Source organism: Fukomys damarensis, unplaced genomic scaffold (genome assembly GCF_012274545.1).
Source record: "Fukomys damarensis isolate Sample0158 unplaced genomic scaffold, DMR_v1.0_HiC HiC_scaffold_38, whole genome shotgun sequence".
NCBI classification, from domain to species: domain Eukaryota; kingdom Metazoa; phylum Chordata; class Mammalia; order Rodentia; family Bathyergidae; genus Fukomys; species Fukomys damarensis.
Genome location: NW_022900950.1, coordinates 22,308,002 through 22,332,493, shown reverse-complemented (window position 1 = coordinate 22,332,493; position 24,492 = coordinate 22,308,002).

Here is a 24,492-nt window from a genome sequence, read left to right as displayed (position 1 = left end):
GTGGTACAAAAGAGCGCTGGAGAATCCTAGAGACTACACTCAGAAACTGATAGTTAAAAGTATGAGATTGAATAGGAGGGTCAATAAACTTGTGTGTTTGTATGTGTGTACAGCCACAAAAATATATTTCACAACATATCAAATGCAGAATTCACATATACATATTTCAAAAATATAGACTATCCTTATATATTGAAAATGGACTTGTTCCTCCCAAAGTCCAATTTTCAAAAGAATTATATGGGCTAGATTCTCTAACCAGAGTTGATAATAAGTAGCTATAAAAAAATTCCCTACTCTTTTTACCCTTCCTTCCTATTACACAATACAAAATATACATTTTGATCCTTATTTGCACTTTTAGTTTTTTATACCAGAGAAATTATTCAGTATTTACGTGTGTCTTATTAATTTCACTTAAGAGTATGGCCTCAATGCGCATCCATTTAGCTATAAATGTCTCTAGTTTCTCATTCTTTATGGTTGTGTAGTATTCCATTTATAACATACACACACACACACACACACACACACACACACACACTTCTTTATCCAGTCTCCGTTTGATGGGCAATTGGACTGTTTCCAACTTTTAGCCATTACAAACTATGCTGCTATAAACGGATGAGCATATATCACTGTGGTATGATTCTTTTAATTATTTTGATACCCAGCAGAGGAATAGCTGGGTCAAATGGGACTTCTAATCCTAGTTACTTGAGGTAACTCCATAGTGATTTCCACAGTGGTTGCACCAGGCTGCACTCCCACAAACAATGAAGAAGGGTTCCTTTCTTCCTACAACCCCACCAGCATTTGTTATTGGTAGATTTCTTGATAGCAGCCATTCTTTCTGGGGTGAGGTGGACTTTCACAGATGTAGGAGGAATAGCAGGCATTCTCCCTCTTTAAGCAAGACTCCTGGGCTTGTTTATTCTTATTAAACTTCAACAAATGTGAGTTTCTGTATTGTGTTTTAAAGATCAAATGACTGTAAATGATTACTCAAGTATAACATTTCTTTTATATTTTCTTTCCTATGAAAATTAGCAGTCAAAACTGCAAATGCTATTTTAATCAGCAAAGCCTTGCAATTTATGATGCAGTTTTGCACATGGTAGCTCATTTAATTCGTTTTGAGATCATAAATGTGAATCATTCTTAAAAGACAAGTCATGCAAACACTAGAGGAAATTTTGTTAAGTATGTTTAATATATAGAATATACACTTGAGAGGCATCTCAAGGAAAAAAAAACTTTAAAATTAACCAATATTTATTAATAAGGCAAGAGTGATACCTACATCACTATATTTAATGTGATCACTTCTAAGTTATTTTTCTTTTTAAGGGTAATACAAGAATAACCATTATTGACTCTAATGTTATTTATATCCATGCCATGATTAATAGCACGAGATAGTTCATTTTACTTTCTGTCAAAATATTTTTTATGAATAGGTTGCTTTGGTCATCTGATAGGATGCCCGAGTTTTCTCCATCAGAATGTCACTTCTGAACAAAATAAAGATTTGTAGCTGACCCATCAGTCATGTGAATGCAGCAATAAAGAGTTCTGATACAGACAAAAAAGCTTTTCCTCTGATATATATCCTTCCAGATATGTGGAAATTTTCCCTATATTCTGTTTATTAAGGGATTTGTAATGAATTTTCTTCTCCGTATAAGTCATAATAAAAAATTTTCACAGGGGACTAAAATGTTGTGCTTTGTACATTAAATGGAATGGGATACAAAAGAGCAGAATCCCAAGATCTTTTATCAGCTTCTGCTTTCTCAGCAAGACAACTTGCTCTGATTCTGTGAAGGAGGAGCCTGGGCCAGCCATGCAGGGCACCGGTGTAGACAGCCACCTGCATATTGTACCATGAGATTTTGCCAAATCATTTAAACCTGGGTCCAGTGTAAGTGTGTTGCCACAAGTAGAGGATGACCTGAAAGTTTGCCAGCTTTTCCTGTAATGATTTTGTCTGGCAGCTCACGCTGAAAAGAGAAAAGATCTCCATATGGAAAAGGATCTAGATTATGACTTGCAGTTCTAATGTCTCTGTTTTTCAAGTAAATATGAAGTAGGAGGCAGGAGGTGCCACTTTTCTACACAGACACTGAAACTTTTTGTTTCAAATAATGTTCTTACATTTTCATAGGCATAAACAACTCCCCCACACCAGGCAGAAAAAACAGGTTTTCATTTGCATTAATGTCCTCCGTACCTCACATTAAAGTTATTTCAAAGTGACACTTTAAGTGTTCATCTTTAGTATATTTATGCCAACTTGAACAATGAAGAAATATTTACTTGTGCTTGCTGTTAAAAAATGAGATTCTTCACATGAGTTGTTTTTCCAGACATCTGGAAATCTATGACTCAAGATGTGCATTTTTTTAAATTAATGGCAGTTTATATCACAGTTTTCTGTTACTTTTGGATTCTAAAACCACAGAAATGGACAGCTCCTTGCTCCTCAATATGTGTCAGAGTGTGAGGATCCAACTTAGGGTAAGACAGGCTGGGATCACCGGAGGCTGTGATCTATAAGAGCCAGCAGAAGAAAGAGCAATGCTATCAGCAAGCAGAAGGGAGGCTGGGCTGGAGGGATTGGTGATGGTGGCAGGCTGAGAAGCCACATCAGGCTGACCTGCAGGAAGCTGGAGGCTGAAATCCACATGGGTGAGATTGTGGTACCAGGGAATTCTGATCAAAATCTAGGATTCACTTCTGACTAAAAGAGCTAGCATTAAGAGAGTGATGGAAGTACATGAACGGCAGGAGAATGAGGCAGTGTTCAGCTAATCTTGAGTGCTGGGCATAGGACCAGGTCAGACAGCATTGCAGAAGCTGAGATCCCAGTGAAAGTCAGTCCTAGAATGAAAAAGTTAGGTTGGCTGCTCACATCCTTCTTGTGCCAGGTTAAGATGAACCAAATAAAACCTTTCAGTTTTAATGGTGAAAAGTATTGAAGCCACAGGTCCTATGTAAGGAATAAGCAGCAAAATGTTAGTGTTAATAAGCCCATTACCTCATGGATGAACTTTATGGATCAGCTTCCTTACTATCAATCATCTATTATCATTTATCTATTTATATATCTGTTACATATTTATCACTCATCTGTTACTCTATAATCCATCAATCATCTCTAATTTATATATCAGCTATTGTCTATCATCTTTCTATTTATCTATGTATCATCTATTAATCATATATATTCTACTTATCCATCCAAGTGTTAACTGTGTCTTAGTACTCTTAAGGTCTCATTGGTTTTGTTTTTTTAGAATATATTCTTGACCCTACTTTTCAGTTCAAGGAGCATCTTCCCTCCCTACCATCATCAGCAGTCTCTTGGCCCCTAGCAGGTGTCTATTGTAAGGAGTTATTCTCTGCTTTCAAATTCATGTCACCTAATGTCTCATAGGTAGGAAAACCAGGTAAGCAAGCTCTACTGACCTATTAACAGCAGGCATTTTAGGAATGATTCGGTGACATCTCATAAATTCAGAAAATTTTAATCTAAAAGACACAGCAATAACACAATTATTCTTGTAAGGAAACTTGCTAAAATGCAAAAAAAAATCTTAGAAAGTTTCTGCAGAAATATCCTGCTTTTGAGTGGGGGCAGGAAGTTATGCCAAATAGTCCATCTAGATCATTTTAATATTTTTGCTTTTCATTCTGTAGATTTTTTTTTCACTCAATAACAAATCTATGCCTCAACATATTTACAGTTGGTAATGGAAGAAAGAGATAGTTAATCTAGGTGGAAGTTTTTAAAGAAAATTCCTGGATGTGTTTAACATCCAGACTAATACTAAGTGAATTACATCTTTCTCCTAAAGACATTTTGCCTATGTAGCAGTGAATTTTATGTGGATATTATTTTAAAGTTTGTAATAATAACACAAAGTTATCCAAAAGGCATAGCATGTTGCTTGCATTCTGCAAGTCTTTATGTTCCAGCCAAAAAAGAAATAGACAAAAATAACATCAACACTGATGATTAACAAGACTAGAAATATTAGCAAAGGGAAGTATAAAATTAAAGCAGTCAAAACTATCCTATTAACAGGTTTAAATTTTCCTCATCATTTTATTTGCTATTTCATTTTTCCCAATTTCTCTCCCTCTAGTGTCCCCTGTGGTCTTAAAATTTTTCTTCCTCAAAATTTCATCCTTTTATATTTCCAATTTTCTCAGCCTTCTTTTACAATAATGAATATCCTTTAAACACACTGGACCACTCCTTTATCTTCTCCTATTTTATCTTATTTATATAACATTTTAGTGGCTTTTTGACTGTATCTTTTCAAAAGCCACATCAAGGATCAAATAAAAAAAATTAAGCAGTGATACAAAATTGAAAATTAATATATTAAAACTGCTAGTCTCAAAGAGATATTTTACATAAGTAGGTTTGCAGCCTGACCACAAAGTCAGCCGACTGGGAATTTTTCCTAAGTGCAGGAGGCAGAGATTTGAAAGACAGAAAAGGTACATGGCTTTGTTCATCTTTGGGCATGGGTTTGTTTTCTTTTATCCCACAATGGTAACGGGAGATGTGAAATTAATAAAAGTGGACTGGTGAAATTACTAGAAATTTGACAAGGTGTGGTGTTTGTTTGTTTGTTTGTTTTTTGGTACCAAGAATCAAACTCTGGACCTTGTGCTTATGAGGCAGGTGGCAGAACCACTGAGTTAAATCCCCAGCTCTAAAATGTGGTTTTTATATTTAGCTACAGCCAGCAGTTTAACCTTCATGAGTGTTATTACTGTTCTAACTCTAGTATTTAGCATTCAGTCATTAGTGTATTCAAATCCCCAACATGTCAATCTTGCTTGTACTTTTACATCAATATCCTTGTACCATCAATCAAATCCAAGTTTTCTCTTGTGGATAGTAAAAGATTTTCAGTACAAAACATGTTGAAAAGAAGAAGTTAATTAGAGAAAAAAGTGGGGGGGGTTGAATATTTCTGATGACTAAAATTTATTTTTAAAATTATCTTTGTACTCTAAATAGGACAGGCTTATCATATCATGTGCTATAAATAACCATTGAGAAAAATATCAGATACACTGTGGCCAAAGGCAACAGTGGCAACAATACAGCATCCAGGGCTCAAATCGTATCCTACCCATCATCCTTCTTGTCCATGTGACTTCTGGCTCTTCCCCAGTGTCAAAATGACCATGAAGGGTAAATGTTTTGAATGGATCCAGGATATCAAAGCAGCCAAGACAACACAACTAATGCCACCCCCACCAGAGAATTCTATGACAGCTTCAGAAAGTAGCAAGAATGAGGGGATAAGTGCATTTGTGGGCTAGGGCTGAGAAGGTGTTGGGGTGAAATGCAGAGAAGCTCTTCGTGGGTCTAGGGTTTTTTTTAAGGGATGAAAATATTCTAAAATTGAGGGTTGTGATGGTTGAACCACTCTATGATTATTCTTAATATGATTGAACACTTTAATTTCTGAATAAATTGATCTGTGAACTATGTTTCTCTCTCTAACTGTATTGGCTAATATTTCCCTTTTAAAAAAAACCTAAAAAATAATACTAATGAAGAAGGCAAACTCGTTTGTACAACTTTAGTGTTTGTCTAGTAAGCATAATTACTTGTTTTAAACATAGATTACATGTAGAAGTATCTACAGGGATCACAGTTTTATTAGAAAAGTCTAAGAAGAATCAAGGTAGCTGAACTTTGTTAATTAACCTAGAGCCTTCACACTTTTGACATCAACGGAGCTGGTCCTTTTTCTTTGATCTATTGATCAGTTGTGGGCAATACATAACACTTTAGGTAGTTTAGGAAGAAGAGGACTCCATAACTCACATTTCATAGCTTTCAACTCTTGGTACAAGCTAAGGTAGTTGGCTCTAGGTTGGGATTCCAAGTTCAGTGTCACACTTGCTGTCATCTAGAAGTCAACTACCATTGTTACTGAAGCTGTAAAACCAAGAAGCTGGTGTCCGTGAGACAGAGGGTTCTGTCTCAATTCCTGTACTGAGGCAGAACCTCATATGAACCCCTTCTAGCTTAACCTAGTTCCAAATTCAAACCTCCAGGCCTACCTGCTTACCTGATTGGTGGATCCTAAATTAAACTCAAATTTCTAAATGTGGAGTAGCCAGTGTTCCAGTCTTTGCCGCACAAGGAGAGAATATCCCTAGAGGATCAAAGGCTGAGAAATGCAGAAGACTGCAACATTGATTATACTCAAAGCAGCTGCAAGCAGTGCAGGCTGTGAAGAGTTAAGCCCACAAATGGTTTGTTTTGAGAAGTGAGTCTGGCTGAAACCTACATACTGAGGTCTCTTAGGTCTATGTTTTAGTTTTTGGTTCTTTTGTTTTGTTATGTCTTGTTTTTCCCCTTTAGGCCTGCATTATACGCTGGGTAGAAGACTATAGCCTACTGCAGAGGGTTCCAGTAACATTTCAGGGGTCCCCATTTGAGCAAGACAGTGCACAAAACCTGCCACATTATTAATACCAGGAATTACATTTTCAGAGTTTTAGTGTTGAAACAGTATTTCATTTCCAGAATGAATTCATGGACATTCTATTTTCTAATATTACACATATATCCGCAGATCAACCAAATGTGCTCATTTTATTTTTTATTTTCTTTGCCATGTTTTTCCACTTTGTGTGATCATTGTTAGGAGAAATTGTAGCCTGAATTTGGAAGCTTCTCCCTTCACACACTCTGAAGCATTTTCGATAGAGTTATTTTTTCCTTGAAAGTGTGGACTTCGTCTGTCCATTTATTTGGCTATTATGTCTGCAGAGCAGCTGTGTGGTTTTTCTTATTCTAAACAGGATACACAGTTTTTTGCATCCTTCTTCCTTCAGTGGTCAATTTTAGAAATTATTGATATCTTAGAAAAGCATCTACTTTTTTCCAAGATAATAAATTTATTTACATTAATTTGAGCAAATTACATTATTTCATTTTTCCTCCATGTGTAATGATTTCTTCATAGTTTGTATATTTGCTTTCTTTTTTAATTATGTTAAATATGGGTTTATTTTGCTGTTTGCTTATTGCTTTTTTAAGGTGATACCTCTGTAATTGATTCATTAGTTTCTTATTCCAAAAATATTATTACGTTTTATTATTCAATAGATTTGTTATTTCTTTAAGCACGTTTTGTTTACCTATTTCTAAGGTTTTTTTTGTTTTGTTTTGTATTTTTTGGTACCAGATATCTAAGTTTTTGTCTAATCAGTTCTTTTATATGATTCTGTTTTCTACTAAAATCAGCATTTGAATAGATACACATTCTATATACTTTTTTATTTTCTAGACAATTGACTATTTCATTTATTTTCTTTCTGAAGCAATATAAAATAGCTTTAAATTCATAGTTTTTTATTATTTTATATGTTTAGTAACTTATAATCAGATTGTTTTATCCCATGACTTCATTTTTTATAATACACCTATTTTTTATGACAGACCATAAAGTCAGGTTTTAATCTTACATAAAGAGTTGAAAGAAGGATATATTCTTTGTTGTCTCTGTGATCTACTTTATTATGTCAGCTATTCTTGCTTGTCCTTTTTTCTAAAAGCATTTACTTGATTCTTAGAGTCTAAGAAAGATAAGATCTCTTATTAATACTTTTTCTCTTTTTTCAGCTTTAATTGAGTTTATTGGTACATTTTAGAGATACAGTACAGTTACATTCATTGTTGGGATCTTGTACCTCTACATGACAAGTCTTGGTTCTCATTTTTTCCCCTTACCTCTGCCCTCCCTTCACCCCCTTCTCCCCTCCCCATCTACAAACACTTTACTTTCATCTTTTCATTATCTCATATTTTTTTCTTTTCCCTTATTACCCTTCCCCTACCCATCCCACCTTCCCTACACCTTTAGCTCCTTTCTTCACCTTTCTAAATGTCAGTAATCTTATTAGGATCTTATGTATTATAGCAGATTATTCACACCAGGGAAACTATTTGGTATTTACACATGTGTGGCTTATTTATTTCACTTAGGAGTATATCTTCAATATGTATCCATTTTACTCATAGGAAAATGGATACTTATTAATACCTTTTCTATTTTATATTGAATTTCTAAAGTGCCTGTTTTATACATTTAGAATCTGGTTAATCAGATGAATATTTACAATCCTCTCTGTGAATTTTGTCATTTATTGTTAACATTGTCACTAGTCCTTTGGGCTTCAATGCCTCCTTGACTATTTTTCCCTTTAAACACAGATTACTCTTGGGTTTTATTTTTATATATAATCTACTTGTATTTCTGCTAATAAACTAATTTATCTCTTTCAACTAATTGGCAAGACAGATGTATATTGTTTGTCTTAATTCTATTACCTCCTTTAATTCTTGATGAAAATGAAGGAATAGATAAAAGCAGTAGATTCTTGCCTCATCTTTATTAAGCAGCAAGAGCTGGAGAGACTTCTTTTAGCTTTTCTCTTGTGTCTTCTGCACTCTGATGGATCCTGTCTTCCATTCTCTTAATCCTTGCTTAAAGCAGGATAAAAGTACCTTTGAATGTTTGTGAGCATTTTCTTTCTTTTTCCTATGTTTTAGTTACTTATTCACATTTCACTATTATAGGAGCAGACTCTGATTTCATTCCTCTACAGCTCACATCTTTGAACCTTATCATTTTTAATGGATTCATCGCATATCAAGTTATAGGTTCTTTGAATTTAGTTTAACACAATCTTGTTGATTATTTATAATTTGTCAGTATTAGAGGCAATGCTGAATGGAAGTTCTTTATTTTTAAGTTGTTGCCATTGTAGAAATATTTCCATAGGAGAGAATAAGGCTTTAAAGAACTCACTGATTTTTAAAGCCAAGCCGCATGTTCACAGCAGTAGTTCCCACTGAGGACAATTTTAGAAAATGAAAATATAAAAAGAGAAGGACTTGAATGAATTCTAAGGAAAATTTATTTATGATATACAATAGATCAATCATAAATCTATAAGCAGAGTTTTAGAAAACAGAAAATATAGTTTGCCATTTCAAATTTTTAATATAAAAACTCAAAATTTCTGAAAATCAAATTATTTCTTTGGCAGATCGAATGGAAAATAGAATGTTAAAAATTTAATAATAGAAGACATAGATGAAAATCTCCCTTAATAAATGAAAGCAGATAGGTAAAGGACTTCACTGTAAGAAATGGAAAAGGCACAGGATTAAAGAAGTGTGTCAGATTGGCCAATTAATGAAGAAAGGAGATCAGTTTTATGGGATGCCATTGTTGGCTGTGTTCTGCCTCATAAGTATCTCAGCCCTAGTTTCATAGCTCTAAAGGAATCTTTGTGACTTGAGGGGCAATTTGGTTCCCATGAGTAGATTATCTGTGTTCGGTGCAGTCTCCATCTTGTGAGCCCAAGCTGTCCATACATTTCAGGCAATGAAGATTCTGGGAGGGGCTGAATGGTCCTCTAAATCTCTTATCTTGATGTCCTCAGTCTTAAAGGGTGATGGGATAGTTAAATTTAGATCTAATAAATCTTGTTTGCCAACTTTTGGATAGACATTTCCTAAATGACCAACATGCCTATATGCAGAGCCAAGAAAGAATTTGACCAGAGTTTTACAAAATGAAGGTCAAGCTTTGCTCTAGTTTTAGTTACCCATTGGACATCTGTAGCCAGAGTGAAGAGTCACTCTGAAATTTGTGTTTCAGAAGAAAACACAAATCATGCATTTAATGAGTGGCAGTTTCAAGGCATAGAATGAGTTTATCCTCCATCCCTATGAGGTCTCTGTCATAGGCAGAACATCCTAATGCTGTTCTCAGCTGGCATTGTCTACCTCACCTTTCTCTCTCTGCTTTGGAAGTTTCAGATGTGTTTGGGAGTCCAACAGCTTCCTTGGAAAATACAAGTTGAGTTGCTTCAGAGCAAAATAGGGAGAGAGAAAAAATTATAAATATGTTGTGCAGACGAACTTTCCTGAGGATCTTTGAAAAAATATTTTCAATATAGTTTTCAATTTCCATAAGGCAAGATGAGCAAGACTCATTTCTAATTTGGCACTTTTGCATCTACAGAATGCTTCAACATTACCTGCATTCTTTTATTTATTGAAAAGAATATCATCCATTTTTTACTCAATAACTAGAATTGAAATGGCATGTAAAATGATGTAGCCTTGGGCCGGGGATTTAGCTCAGTGGTTCTGCTGCCTTCCTCACAGTGCAAGGACCGGCACACACACACACACACACGCACAATGTAGCCTGGAGTGCTGTTTATAAGAGTAAATGTCAACCCAGAACTATATCCAATTAACTACATTAGTTTAATAGGTTCAATTTCTAGTTACAATCTTTGATGTTCAGAATTAACATGACATTATCTGTATGGGAACTGTGGTGATTAGTACAGGAAATTCACTTTATAATGGTTGAAGCATTTTGAAATGCTAAATTGTAAGTTTTCTTGGAGGCATGTGTTAATTGCATACCTGGTATTTTGGAATGCTAATAACTATTTCATTCAAAGCCATCTAAATGGACATGCATGTGATCTTCCATCCACCCCATGTATGTCTGCTGTTTTCTTTCCCTTGCTTGGATTTCCACTAGAGAAGAAAATGTGGCCAGAAGGATTGGCTTCTTCCTCACTTGATCTAATTTGTCCTCACCTGACTCTTTCCCTAGTGAGTTCTAAGTCAGTGCTTTATACCTCCTGTTCTTACTTTTCAGCTGAACTGAAGGAAGTTAAGAAACAATTCCATAAAAAAGACAGAGGCAACTGTTGACATGAGAACAAGACTGTCTCAGAAATTTTGGCAAAGATTCATTCTCAGTATAGAGAATTGTTCACATTTTGATTCAATATAAGTGAGTAACCCAAATCGGTGGTTAATAGTCACAGAAAAGATAACTCTTTTATTGAAGAGAGAATTTTACTTATGCTGAGTAAATTATATTTAAAATATCTGAAGAATATATATGGCAAAAAATTAAGATAGAAGAAAACACTTAATATTAATTTCTCACAGTCAGAAAGAGGTAGAGGAAGTCACAGCAATTTCTCTGGTGTGTCACTTTTGGTGCCTGTCCTTCTCCCATAACTATCTCCTGCCTGTGGGGAGACAGATGTCGTTTTGTATGTGGTGATACTGGAGAACAGTGTTCTGCAATGGTTCTAGATTTTCTTTGAAAAACAGATGACAAATAAAATGGACCTCTCCCTGCTATATTCCTGTAAGGAGCCCTGCTCATAGAACCAGAAAGTATTCTGGGCTGGGGGCTGATATGCTGCCTTACCGCCCTCCCCTGTGGAAGGCTGGAGTTCTCCAGCTGTAGGTAGAGTAATGCAGTTCAACAAGACAGAATAGAAAACTATCCAGGCTGCCATCTTGGTTTCTTCTCATTCACTTCCCTGTGTGGAATGCCAGTATCCTGGATATGTTGGCACCTTTAGGAGGTCTTTGCTCATATATTCCCTCCTGAGTAAGGCATTTCCAGACTACAACCTTTTCAAAGTTGAGGCTGCTGGCTAGGATTCCTTACATTCCTCTTTGGCTTGCCTCCTCATTTATTACTTCCTCATTGTCTTTTCTAAACTAAGACTAAAATTTTGTACACTGTGAATTAGTTGCCCAGTGCTTAATAGTTTTTGGCATACTTCTATCTTTTGAATAAAGTAACTTCTGAAAAAATGAATTAAAGTTCTATTTTCTTCTCTAGATCAAATTTTCAAAATCAGTTTTATCAATAAAAGAGCACTTTAAAAACTGAAGAAACTACTATATTTTAGTTTCTGTATAGATCCTACATGTTCTTCTCTCATATTTTCACTATAGATGATAGCAAATGTGATTAACATATATCCTGGAATCCAGAAAATATTATCTAAAAATCAAAAAATGTTATAACTCAAACTGAAATATTTTGTGGGAAAGGAATAGGTGGGTGGACTGCAGAGAGGGGTTTGATAGACTCACTTGTATTTTTGGCTTTGATAATTATACATATGTGTGGATTTAATATATTTACACACACATATATATATATATATAATTATATCTAAATCAATATTTATAATCCCTTAATTGTGAAATAACCATTATGTATGCATAAAACATTATATACACATAATACATATATAAACCATATAGCTATAGGGCTGTGTGTATAGATAGATGGATGATAGATAGACATGAAACCATGCATGCTATAACTTCTGATTGTCTCAGAGATAAGAGATTATGGGTTTCCATCTACATACATTTGAAGGGTTTACTCAACTTTTCTAAAATGAACATACCTGATTTATTCCCTACATAGGGCATCATAAGTCCATTGGAGAATAATTATAAGACAGGAAGAACTAGACAGCTTTTTAATAACATGTCCTACCCAGAATGCAGAAGAGAACTTCCTGCTCTCAGTTTGCTTGATGGCAGCTCTAACTGCTGATTCACACCTTTAATAAACACAGGACACCTGCTTTGCTAGATTTAAAACCAGTCCCAATAGCTCCTATGTTCACACAGTGCTTCTCCCCCACCCAAAAAAAACCTTTGATTATAACACTAATTTACTTTTCTCAAGCACAGGATAGCTTTCTGCTAGCAATAACTTGACTTCTAATTAAAGTGACTGACGGGTTGCACACATATGGCCCACTTAAAAAAGATTTGGCTTGAATTAGACTCCAACCAAGCTCTGCAAAAGATTTTATTAGCTGAACGTGATATTGTGCCAAACTAGAATGATTCCTGAGAAAGTAAATTTATTAATTAGTTCAAGAAATAATTTTTTATTAATTAGTTCAAGAAATAGTATGGTTCCAACATAAGCTTAAGCACCCGCAGCACGTTGTTGAGCTCAAACGGACATGATTCTTGGCAGATTTTACTTCTCTCAAGGGAAACTGTTAATTTTCAGGTAGCCCTTCTTTTTCATTCAAGTTATATTTTTGTAGTGTATTATTCTAAAAATCCTTATGAAATCTCTATAACTTTTCATATTTCTCCTGTCATTTATATTCTGCAAATCTTGTTTCAGAACAAGCATAGCAACTTTGGCTGGCTTCTGATGATTTTACCACAGAAAGGATTTATGTACAACATAAAGAATATATATGTTCTTTGAACATGTAAGTTACTTCCCTTTCTGTTGCCATCTTATATAGTATCCATGTGCCTGTGCATTTTAAGCACACAGCTTGTTTCACCCTTACAAACTGGTCATCTTGCATTAACACTTAATTATGTGTGGTTCTATGCTTTACTTTCAATTTGAAATTTACTCCACTCAATTTATCTAAATCTTATTTATTCATTAAATCCCTTTTTGGGGGAGGGATATTTCTTGTTCATTCCATCTCAACCAGACTGCCACTTCTCTGAGCACCTGAAACATTAAAGCTCTATACCACAAGATTGTTTAACACAGTAAGAAGAAACTATTGTCTATCACTCTCTGGTATCCTTTCCGTGTTATCACACATGGTATTTAAAAATGTTCAGGAGATAATGTACCTGGGACCTTTAAAAATAGAAATTAACTTGGATGAACCTATATAAGTTGATGAAGAAGCTACACTTGAAATCCTTAGAGCATGAGAAAATTATTTGCCTGATTTAAATAGGCAGTCATGAAGCAATATGCCAAACAGACATCATCTTTGACTGTTTTCTTTTGTCCTGGATTATATGCAGGGAATGTTTTAGAGGCTCGGGATTTTCCCTCTTGGAGAAACGCAGCTAAAGGATTTTTAGAGCAGAGCCAGGGTCCAAGAGAGTGCTGCAGAAAATCTATTTTGAAGGGATGTTCATGTGGCCTTGAACATTTGGCACTGATTCAAAGGAGGCTTCAGGAACCCAGAAGATATTTTCTCCAAATAAGACTGAACTACTTAGTGAGGATGGTTAAGCATCGACAGTAGATAAATGTTATGATGGCTTACCCTTCACAGTATGATGTGGTCTAAGCCCGGTTTTTGATATTTGTTGAGTATTTTTAAGCTACTCTGTTTTATTCGCTTTTAATCTAGCACCAGGTAAGCTGTTGAGAGCCCAGCCACTCAATTCTCTGGCATTGCTGACTCCACCATGCCAGGCCCTGTCGCTGCACAGGAACTGTCACTGTGCCAGCAATAAAACCCAAGTCTTTCCTGTCCCTTGGTCTGCAAGTCATTTTAGACCTGCCCTACACTCCCCAGAAAGCCTCAGCTATGGATATAATAGAACTTTTCACAGCATCTTGGGGTATTTGGGGTCATTAGTCTGGACATGAAACCAAATTTTGGGTGGAGACCCTTTTTCTTTTAAAATAGAGGACCCATATCTGAAATGAAAAGACACTTCTCAGATGAATAAGTAGAAACAGCAAAAAATTACATGAAAAATGTTCGATATCACTGGTTATTTGTGAAATGTAAATTAAAACAACACTGAGATTCCATCTCACTTCATAAAGAATGGCTGATATCAAGAAATTAACCAATAACAAATGCTGGAGGGGTTGTGGGAAAAAGGAATCCTCTACTGTTGGTGGGAGTGTAGATTGGTACAACCACTGCAGAAATCAGAATGGAGACTTCTAAAAACAAACAAACAAACAAGCAAAACTAAAACTAGAGGTTCGCAGCTATTCCCCTTCTTGTATCTTCCCCCCAAAATTAAAAGCATCATATCACAGTGATGCACACCCATGTGTATAGTGACACAATTTGTAATAGCTAAAGCTTGGAAACAGCCCAAATACCCATCAACTGACAAATGGATGAGGAAGAGGTGGGGTTTTTCAATACTATGGAGAGAACTCTGCCAGAAAGAGGGATGAACTTCAGACAGTTATAGCTAAATACATGGACCTTGAGACTGCACTCTTCAGTGAAATAAATTGAACATACATGTTTAAATATCACATTATTTCTCTGGTGTGAGAAATTTAAAGGGGAAAACACTAATTATTGTGAAATGGGTAGAACATGTTCAAATGAGAAGGGGAACAAGGGAGAAGGGAGGAAGAAAGGTAGGGACAAGAAAAAAAAGTGAAGATAGAAGGAAAAATAGAAACAAAGCTTTTTTACATAGGGAGTGGGGAATGGGATAAAAGCAAATTAAATTTAAAAATAAAATAAAATAGAAAAGCCATAACATCACTGTTTGAATTAAATATTTTCCATAAATTGTTTGCTTTAAATGATTGAATTTAATCTCTACCATTTTTAAATAGTAAGGATGTAAAGGACATACGTTCTTAGCTTGTGATGTCTCTTATTTATTTAATATGTGAGGAAGTAGATGTACAGATCATGAAGCTCTACAATAAAGCAGTAACAGTGCCTCCCTGGTGGCTGCTTTTCGAATTGTGACTTCCAACTTTAGAAAGCTGTAAGCAAGACTATCTCTATTCTTATCAATCAATGGAGTACCTGGTAAATGTTAGGGAGGAAGGCAGAGTACCTGCCAAAGTGCTTGTTAATGGCAGGTCTAGAATGTCAGCTTATGCTGCTAAAAGTCGACAGAAAACCTAATCAACCCAGTGATCCCTGAAGGCAGAGAATCTCCTCCATAAAACTTCTGTACTCAGTAATGATAGTAGGGCTTCTATGCCTACTACCAGCTACTATGATAAATACTGTACACACATCATCCCTTATAATTCTCTAAAAGCCCTATGTAGTGGATTTTGGAATGGTTGCTCACAATGTATAGGGAAAAACATTTGTATCAGATGACCTCCAATCCAGGATCACACGGCTGGTGCAGGTGATTGCCTGGTGCTGGACTTGGAGTCCTACGCAGCTCAGATCTGATCTTTATTAATGCACTTGTGCCTCTTTCACTGTCCTTAATGTTTCCTCTACTCTGAGTTTGGTTTCAACATATTGGATAAGGACTTTTGCATGAAACATGTTCACTGAGAAGCAAAGTAGCTCTGTTGAAAGAATATTTAATAATTCTATTTGGACATATAACTTTGAAATTCACTGTGCTACATATTAACTGGCCTGAGTAAAGGCACTCCTTTAGTAACTTTACTCATTTATAAAATTATAGAATTGTTTTAGGCCAGGAATTCCTTACTGTGGCATTCAGAGACTACTGGAATTATATGTCTTATTTTTGTGTGAACATATGTATTTTTTTAGCAACAGTACCACAGTGTTTCTCAAATGATTTCATAAAAATGATAAAAATCTCAACTAGAATGGTTGTTATATCCACTTGTAGCACAAAAACTATTGTGAATTCATCCAACTTGAGATATTTAAAAGCATAAAGGAGCAGAAAACGACAAAGATAGGGTTCTATGCTTTTTAGTTCAATAATATTGGGATAAAATTTTATTTATAAAACTGATACTTAAAGAGAGCTCTCTTTTTTAACAAAGTTTACACTTTTATATCTAAATGGCAAAAAATAAATAGGGTCTTCTCAATATGCAGAGATTTTAATAACACTGTGTTATAAATTATAACCCATCTCAGGAGGAAAAAGTGAATCCTTCAAATTGTTCTTTGCTTGAATGAATATGCAATTTTATTTAGTTTGGAAAAAGAACTCAAGAATTAGTACTTTGCTACAGTTGACCTAGCAAGTTATATCCTCTTGTCTTTAGAACTTATATCCAACTATTAGAAACTCATTTTCTTGGCTTTTTCAGATAACAAACACTTTGAAGCTTTGGATCATGCGCATATTTAAAGAGTATTTTCAAATAATGATATACTGGGGAGTAATGACCAGGATGCATGAATCATGTTTACACAGCAGGTGACCATCAGCATGGGCATGGCAGTAGAGTAGCTACTTAAATGATTCTCCTGGATTGCTTTTTAAAGACACAGAAATTTCAGTGAGACACCATTTGCTTCTTATAAGGAATTTTCCAGTCAAAATTTTATGGATGAAAATTTTAAGACTCATGTGTGACACGTGATGTCATTATCTACCTGTCCTCTATTCATGAAATATACTTGTGGCATTGTACTGCAGTCATGTTTGAAAGAAAAAGAGCTTGTCAAAGCATTAGGGCCAGTATTAAAAGTGGTTGAAAGAAATGAATGCAGAGTTGGAAAGATAAAGTAATGTGTGTTCACTTCTGGAATCATCACCTGACTGATTCAAGGGTCTTGCAATTTGGCTCCTCCACCTCCAGCTTCCAGTCTTCACTTCCCCCTTCTACACATTTTCTTCCTCAATGTCATTAAATTATTTTGTGACAAATTGTAAAAGTTGATTATGAATGATTTGTTTCAACTTCTGTTGAGAAGACTCTACCAACTTCTATACTTTTTCTTATAACTGCATTTTATTAATTTCAGTGACTTTGTTAAACCTCTAGTACTTCCATTGTCTTAACCTTTTCTTTTTTCTTTTTTTTTTTTTGAGACAAGGCCTTGAAATGTATTAAGGAGGGGCTTGATCTCACTATGTAGCCCAAGCTAGCCTCAAACTCACGGTTATACTTCTGCCTCAGCCTCCCAAGTGCTGGGATTATAGGTGGGTACCACCATGGCCAATTTAACATCTTTTCTCTACCCTTTAAATGTAGGTCTTCTTTAAGACAACATTTCATTTTCCTTTCATTATCTTCAATTTCCTTCTTGAATGGTCTTTTCTAAGGCCTTGAAGTATTAAGGAGGGGCTTGATCTCACTATGTAGCCCAAGCTAGCCTCAAACTCACGGTTATACTTCTGCCTCAGCCTCCCAAGTGCTGGGATTATAGGTGGGTACCACCATGGCCAATTTAACATCTTTTCTCTACCCTTTAAATGTAGGTCTTCTTTAAGACAACATTTCATTTTCCTTTCATTATCTTCAATTTCCTTCTTGAATGGTCTTTTCTTTAAGGATTAATGCCCAGTAGCACATAATCAATTAGTTCCTTCAGGTTTACTAAAATGAAAATACTATCATTGAAAGAAAATACAGCTGTTATTGAATTAACAACACTAAGACAGTGAAGCAAGTTTGCCCAAGATGCAACTAGTGAGAAGGTGAAATAAGGCTTGGATTGAAATGTTCTAATCCTACATATAATCCTATTCTATTGTTTTTGGAAACCAGGAAGCAACAGCGCAGAGAATTAGAGGTGAAGGAAGCAAACAGCCATAAGTGAGACTGCTCAGTGCATTGTAGTTGACAGCAATTAGCTAGCAAAGATTTTACACTAAGTGACAATTTGTCCAAATGATGATGAACCTTCTATAATGAATATTACATGTCACTGCTTGCTTTCTGTATTAGAATTTTCTATATCCCAATTCCTCTTAGTTTCTTGAAATACCCCTGCAGCTTTTCAGTAAATTTTCCTTTTTTGCTCATTATTGAGATTTAGTGTAGCTTTTAAATTTAAGTTACTTGCAACAAAGGAAATTTGTCTAAGGTCTTTGTATGTGGTGGTTAATAGAATACACAATTTACTACCTCGCAGTTTAAATTCCATTGAATGAAGCCACTAACAAATACACCTAGTATCAACGTTTCTTTATAACTTTCCTTTTGGACTTGCTACTACATTAGCTGAAATTCTCTTTCCTTAATAGACATATTTTCATTTTTTTTTAAATTAAAGTTACTTTCTCAGAACAGGCTTTTCTAACTACCGATTCTAATATTTCAGCTCCCAGCCCTTCATATCCTGTTGTTATTTTAAAATTTTGATTGTAATTACTACCTAATGCAATATATATTTATTTTTCTTATCACCCATCTCCCTCTTAAGTTGAAAGCTCCCTCAGGACAGACTTATTGCTTGTTTGCTTTCTCTTCTGTCCCCAGGATGAGAAGTCCTGGATCACAGGACTTCTTATAGGAATCACTGCACTTCCCATAAAAAAGTTGTTTGCCTCAGTTATATCAAATGAAGAAAATGTGCTTCTGGAATTGGTCAAAAGAAGCAAATTTTCTTCATCAAAAACCATAAATAAGTTCTCATCCTTGAAAGAAAGAAAACTTTCACATATATTAAATAAAGTCAAATTCTGTTTTCCCAATCAAAAATCACTCCTTTTACTGACAGTCATTGCTCTTGGAGTCCTGATTAAGAATTCTGTCTTTAATTTCAGTTGTCACCTCAAAGCACTGAACACCTGAGATTGTAAATGTCTATTTTTGTTAGGAAACAAATGGTCCTGTCAGTGCTGCCAATTTTCAGAAAAAAAAAAATCAAGGAAATAATGTTTTTCTATACCTGTTTATGTTTTTCTTTGCAACAAAATAAAAGTAACAAAGAAAGTTTCCTGAATTCATTACCCAGGTATGAAGAAATTCAGTTGTTAGGAATCCTTCACAAATCCTCTACATTTTTCTCAACTCACAATTGAAGGGCCACAGTCAACTGAAAGCTTTTGTTCTCTTATTTTCTAACTTTTTGGATGCATTTTCAGGAAAATATCTCTTTTTTTTTTAAATGACTCATTGAAATGTAAAAAGTAAAACTTTCAAAAGATAACAAGGATGATCAGGACTGACTCACCTAAATTTATTTTTTAAAATATTTATTTATTTATTTATCTATTTATTTATTTATTCATGGTACCAAGGATCAACTCACCTAAATCTAAACCAAATTTGTAGAGGTAATTTTAATCTCAGAAAAGGCAGAATGAATTCACACTACAATATTCATATATTTTTAACCACAAACTTCATTTTCTTTGCATGCTGTAGTGCAAAAAGACCATGCATTTTATAGCCAGGCAGACTGAGGTTTCAAACTCAAGTGGATACTTAAATAGCTATATCATCTTGGGCAAACGATTTTACTTCAGTGATTCTTTTTTCTATATCATGAATTGAGTAGTAAATGAGATGGTTTATGTAAACTGTGAGGTACAAATAGACAAGCAGATACTTGAAACTGGTAGTTCTTTCCCTAAAACATTCATATACCCATTCTTGCATTAATAATTTATTTCATTTAGTAACTAATTTAAAGAAAAATGGCAGGTGTGGTGGTGCTCACTGGTAATCCCAGAACTCAGAAGGGTGAAGCAGGAGGATTATTGTGAGTTTGAGACCAGCCTGTACTACATTCTGAGTTCAAGTCCAGCCTGAACTACATAGTGAGACCCTCCAACTTGAAAAAAATAAGTTGTATATGGACTGGAGTGGTGCAACTGCAGGCAGCTTCAGCCAGGGCCCCTCACCAGCCCCAGCTGCTTGGGCACACAGGTCCAAGCCAAGCATCCACCCAGAAAAGAGCTGCACAGGTGCATGACCATCAGCCAGAGGCCCACCCTAAAACCATTGGTAAGTGCACACAAATCTGGTGAGCAGCAGTGTGAACCAGAGAGTCACAGTCTCAGGCAGATCCTAGCCATGGTCCTGTCCCAGTGCCAGAGGTGCATGTACACATGCCCAAGCCATGGCCCACCTAGGAAAGAGCTGCACAGGCAATCATCCTTCATCCACAGTTCCACCATACCATTGTCCACAGCCAAGGGCCCACTTGGAAAAGAACTACATGACACAAAGCAATAGTCAGAGGCTTGCTCTGATACCACTGATCAGTGCCTGGAGACCCTAGCCAGAAGCCTATGCAAACAACAGGATTTGGAGTACACAGCCCCTAGTCAGAGGCCCCCACAAACAACAGCTACATAGGGGACCCAGTGAGAGGCACACCTAGATAACACCCCAAGTTTACATAGGCCCCAGCCAGAAGCACTGCCAGACAACAGATGAGATCAGGGATCCAAAAAGACACCATTCTAAACTCAGGAATTTGTGTAGTGGGGAGCAGCAGAGGAAAGGCTGTTCAGTGGCTTGTTGAGAATTGAAGACCAGTGGGTGAACAAAAAGTTGCCTCACCTTTTTTCAATATACCTTGAAATGAGAAGACCGGGAAATACGTCTCAATACCAGACTTCCAGATCACCTAAGGCAACCCCAAAAGGAAATGAGATGGGACAGTCTGATACTCAATCATCTGGGCTCCCTAAACTGGCAACAAAAGAGCATCTGAAAAAATTAAAATCAGAAATAATTCCTCAGGTAACAGCAGAGATTGTGCCCATAGTGCCACACATAATTAACAAATCTAGAGCAGACACCAATAAAAAAATACAGAAGCTGAGAAACATGATGGAATCTCAACATAGGAAACAAATGGAATCCATAAAACAGATGCAAACAGACTGCCAAGAGATTAAAAACTCCACTGAAAGTTTATGCAGTAAAATGAGCCAATGTGAGGACAGAATTTCACATATAGAAGATAAGATTGCAATTAGTGACTAGGAAAAGAAAAATCTCTTAAAAGTAGTAAAGGACCACAAGATATCAATCCAGCAGCTGCTAGATGATTCAAAGAAGAATAACATAAAACTGATTGCAGTCAATGAAGAAACAGGAGGAGTGCAGACAACAGAGAAAAAAAAACTGTTCACTGAAGTAATGGCAGAAAACTTCTCAAATAGAGGAAAAGAACTTGGCATACAGATAATTGAGGCATGTAGGACACAAACTATCCATGATCAAAAAAAAAAATCTACACATAGGCATATAATAGGTAAGATTCCAGAAACCCAATAGAAGAACAAAATTTTACAAGCAGTTAAAAAAAATCACATAAAAAACAAAGCCCATCAGAATCACAGAAGACTTCTCAACACAAACCCTCAAGGCAAAAAGAGTGTGGAGTGACATATTCCAAGCCTTAAAGAAAAACAACCTCCAACCCACACTGATGTACCCTGCCAAACTATTTTTCAAAATTGATGGAGAAATAATAGACTTTCATGACAGAGAGCACCTTAGGAATTTCATGAATTCTAAACCAGCACTCACAAAAATTTTAAACAGTATCCTAGGAAAACACAATGGGGGTTGCAACCTCAGGAAGCCCAGCAGAATGAATCCATTAGGCATGACAAAAAACTAAATGCAAAGAGGAAGAATCCAACAAGAAAGGACAAGTCATGACAAGGGTAAATCAATACATATGAGCTATAACCATCAATGTTAAGTACCTCAATTCACCAATCAAAAGAAATAGACTGGTCAAGAAGCAAGATCCAATAATATGTCGCATTCAAGGAACACAATTAAAAAGAAACTCATAGACTGAAAGTTAAAGGGTGGAAAACAATACTCTGTGCAACAGGAAACCAAAAAAGAGCAAGAGTAGCTGTCCTCTTTGCAGATCATGTGGATTTCAAACCAAGGGTGATTAAGAGAGACAAAGAAGGACACTACCTCCTTTTAAAGTGAGCAATCCAAGAGGAAGAGATGACAATAATAAATACATATGAACCAAACATGTGTGGCCAACTACATAAAATACTAAAAGACACAAAAAATCATATAAACACTAATACAATAGTAGTGGGAGACCTCAATACTCCACTGTCACAAATAGGTTGATCAAACACACAAAAAAATAATGAAATAGTAGAATTCAAAGACTTGAACAAATGAACTTAACAGATGTTTATAGAATTTTTCACCCCATATAACCAGAAAACACATTCCTTTTAGCACCATATGGATTGTTCTCTAAAATGGACCACACACTTGCTCATAGAACATGCTTTAGTAAGTTCAAAGGAACTGAAGCAATCCCATGAATATTATCAGACCATAGTGTGATGAAATTGGAGATCAATAGCAAAAGAAACTGCAAGAATTTCATAAACATATGAAAATTGAACAACATACTTCTGAATAACCAATAGGTCAAAGAGGAAATAAAAGAAGAAATCAGACAGTTCCTACATTTAAATGACAATGACAATACAACATATCAGAAACTATGGGACACAATAAAAGCAGTCTTACAAGGGAAATTCATAACAGTGAATACTCATATTAGGAAAACAGAAAAAGCTCAATTATACAACTTGATGCCGAACCTCAGTCTTCTAGAAAAAGAGGAGCAGGTCAAACCCAAAGCTCATGCAAGGGAGGAAATTATAAAGATCAGGGGAGAAATTAATGCAATGAAGACTAAGACAACAATAAAAAAATCAATGAAGCCAAGAGTTGGTTCTTTGAAAAGATAAAGAAAATTGACAAACCCTTAGGCAACCTTACCAAGAAAAGGAAAGAAAAGGCCCAAATCAATGCAATTAGGAATGAAAAGGGTGAAATTACAACAGACCCAGCAGAAATCCAGAGTATCATCAATACCTACTTCAAGAACCTATACACCAATAAGATGGAAAATTAAGAAGAAATTGATAGATTCCTAGATATGTATGAATTAACAAAGTTGAACAAAGATGACATAAAAATTCTAAACAACCAAATATCAATCAACAAAATTGAAAACAAAAAACTTACTAAGAAAAGTCCAGGCCCTGATGGCTTCAACTGATGAATTCTACAAGACATTTAGAAAGGAACTACTGCCAATCCTGTTCAAACTCTTCAATGAAATTGAAAGGGAAGCAATACTGCCACATTCATTCCAGGAATCAAGCATCACCTTGATCCCCAAAGCAGAGAAAGACCCAACCAAAAAAGAGAACTATAGGCCAATCTCACTAATGAACATAAATGCTAAAATCTTATTTAATAAGATACTTGCAAATAGAATGCAGGAGATCATCAAGAAGATAATATACCCTGACCCAGTGGGATTCATCTCAGGGATTCAGGGATGATTCAAGATATGCAAATCAATAAATGTAATGCATTATATAAGTAGAGCCAATGATAAAAACCATGTGATCATCTCAACAGATTCAGAAAAAGCATTTGACAAAATCCAACACACATTCATATAAAATCCTTGCAAAAAATTTGAATAGATGGTCTCTACCTCAATATTATAAAATCCATCTATGGAAAACCAAGAGCCAATGTCATACTAAATGATCAAAAACTGAAATCCTTCACACTAAAATCAGGAGCAAGACAAGGATGTCCACTATCACACTCTTGTTCAATATAGTTTTGGAAACATTAGCCACAGCAATTAGACAACAGAAAGAAATAAAAGGAATAAGATAGGAAATAAAGAGATCAAATTGTCATTATTTGCAAATGACATGATACTCTATTTAGAAGACCCCAACAACTCCACCAAAAGGCTTCTAGGCTTCATAACCAAATTCAGCAAGGTAGCTGGATACAAGGTCAACACACAAAAATCAATAGCTTTCCTGTGCACAAAAAACAGACTCTCTGAGAGAGAAGTGGGACAAACAATCCCTTTCACAATAGCATCCCAAAAATTGAAATACCTAGGGGCCTGCGCGGGAGCCCCCGGCCTGCACGACAACAGACCAGGAAGGCCCAAAGACCCCAGAGGGGTTTTTTTTCAGCTGCCTGCCTGCCTGCCTGTCTGCGATCATCCAGCAGCGTGCACGCGAGCTCCCGGCCTGCGCGGGAGCCCCCGGCCTGCACGACAACAGACCAGGAAGGCCCCAAAGACCCCAGAGGGGGTTTTTTTCAGCTGCCTGCCTGCCTGCCTGTCTGCGATCACCCGGCGGCGTGCGCGCGAGCTCCCGGCCTGCGCGACACCAGACCCAGGAAGGAC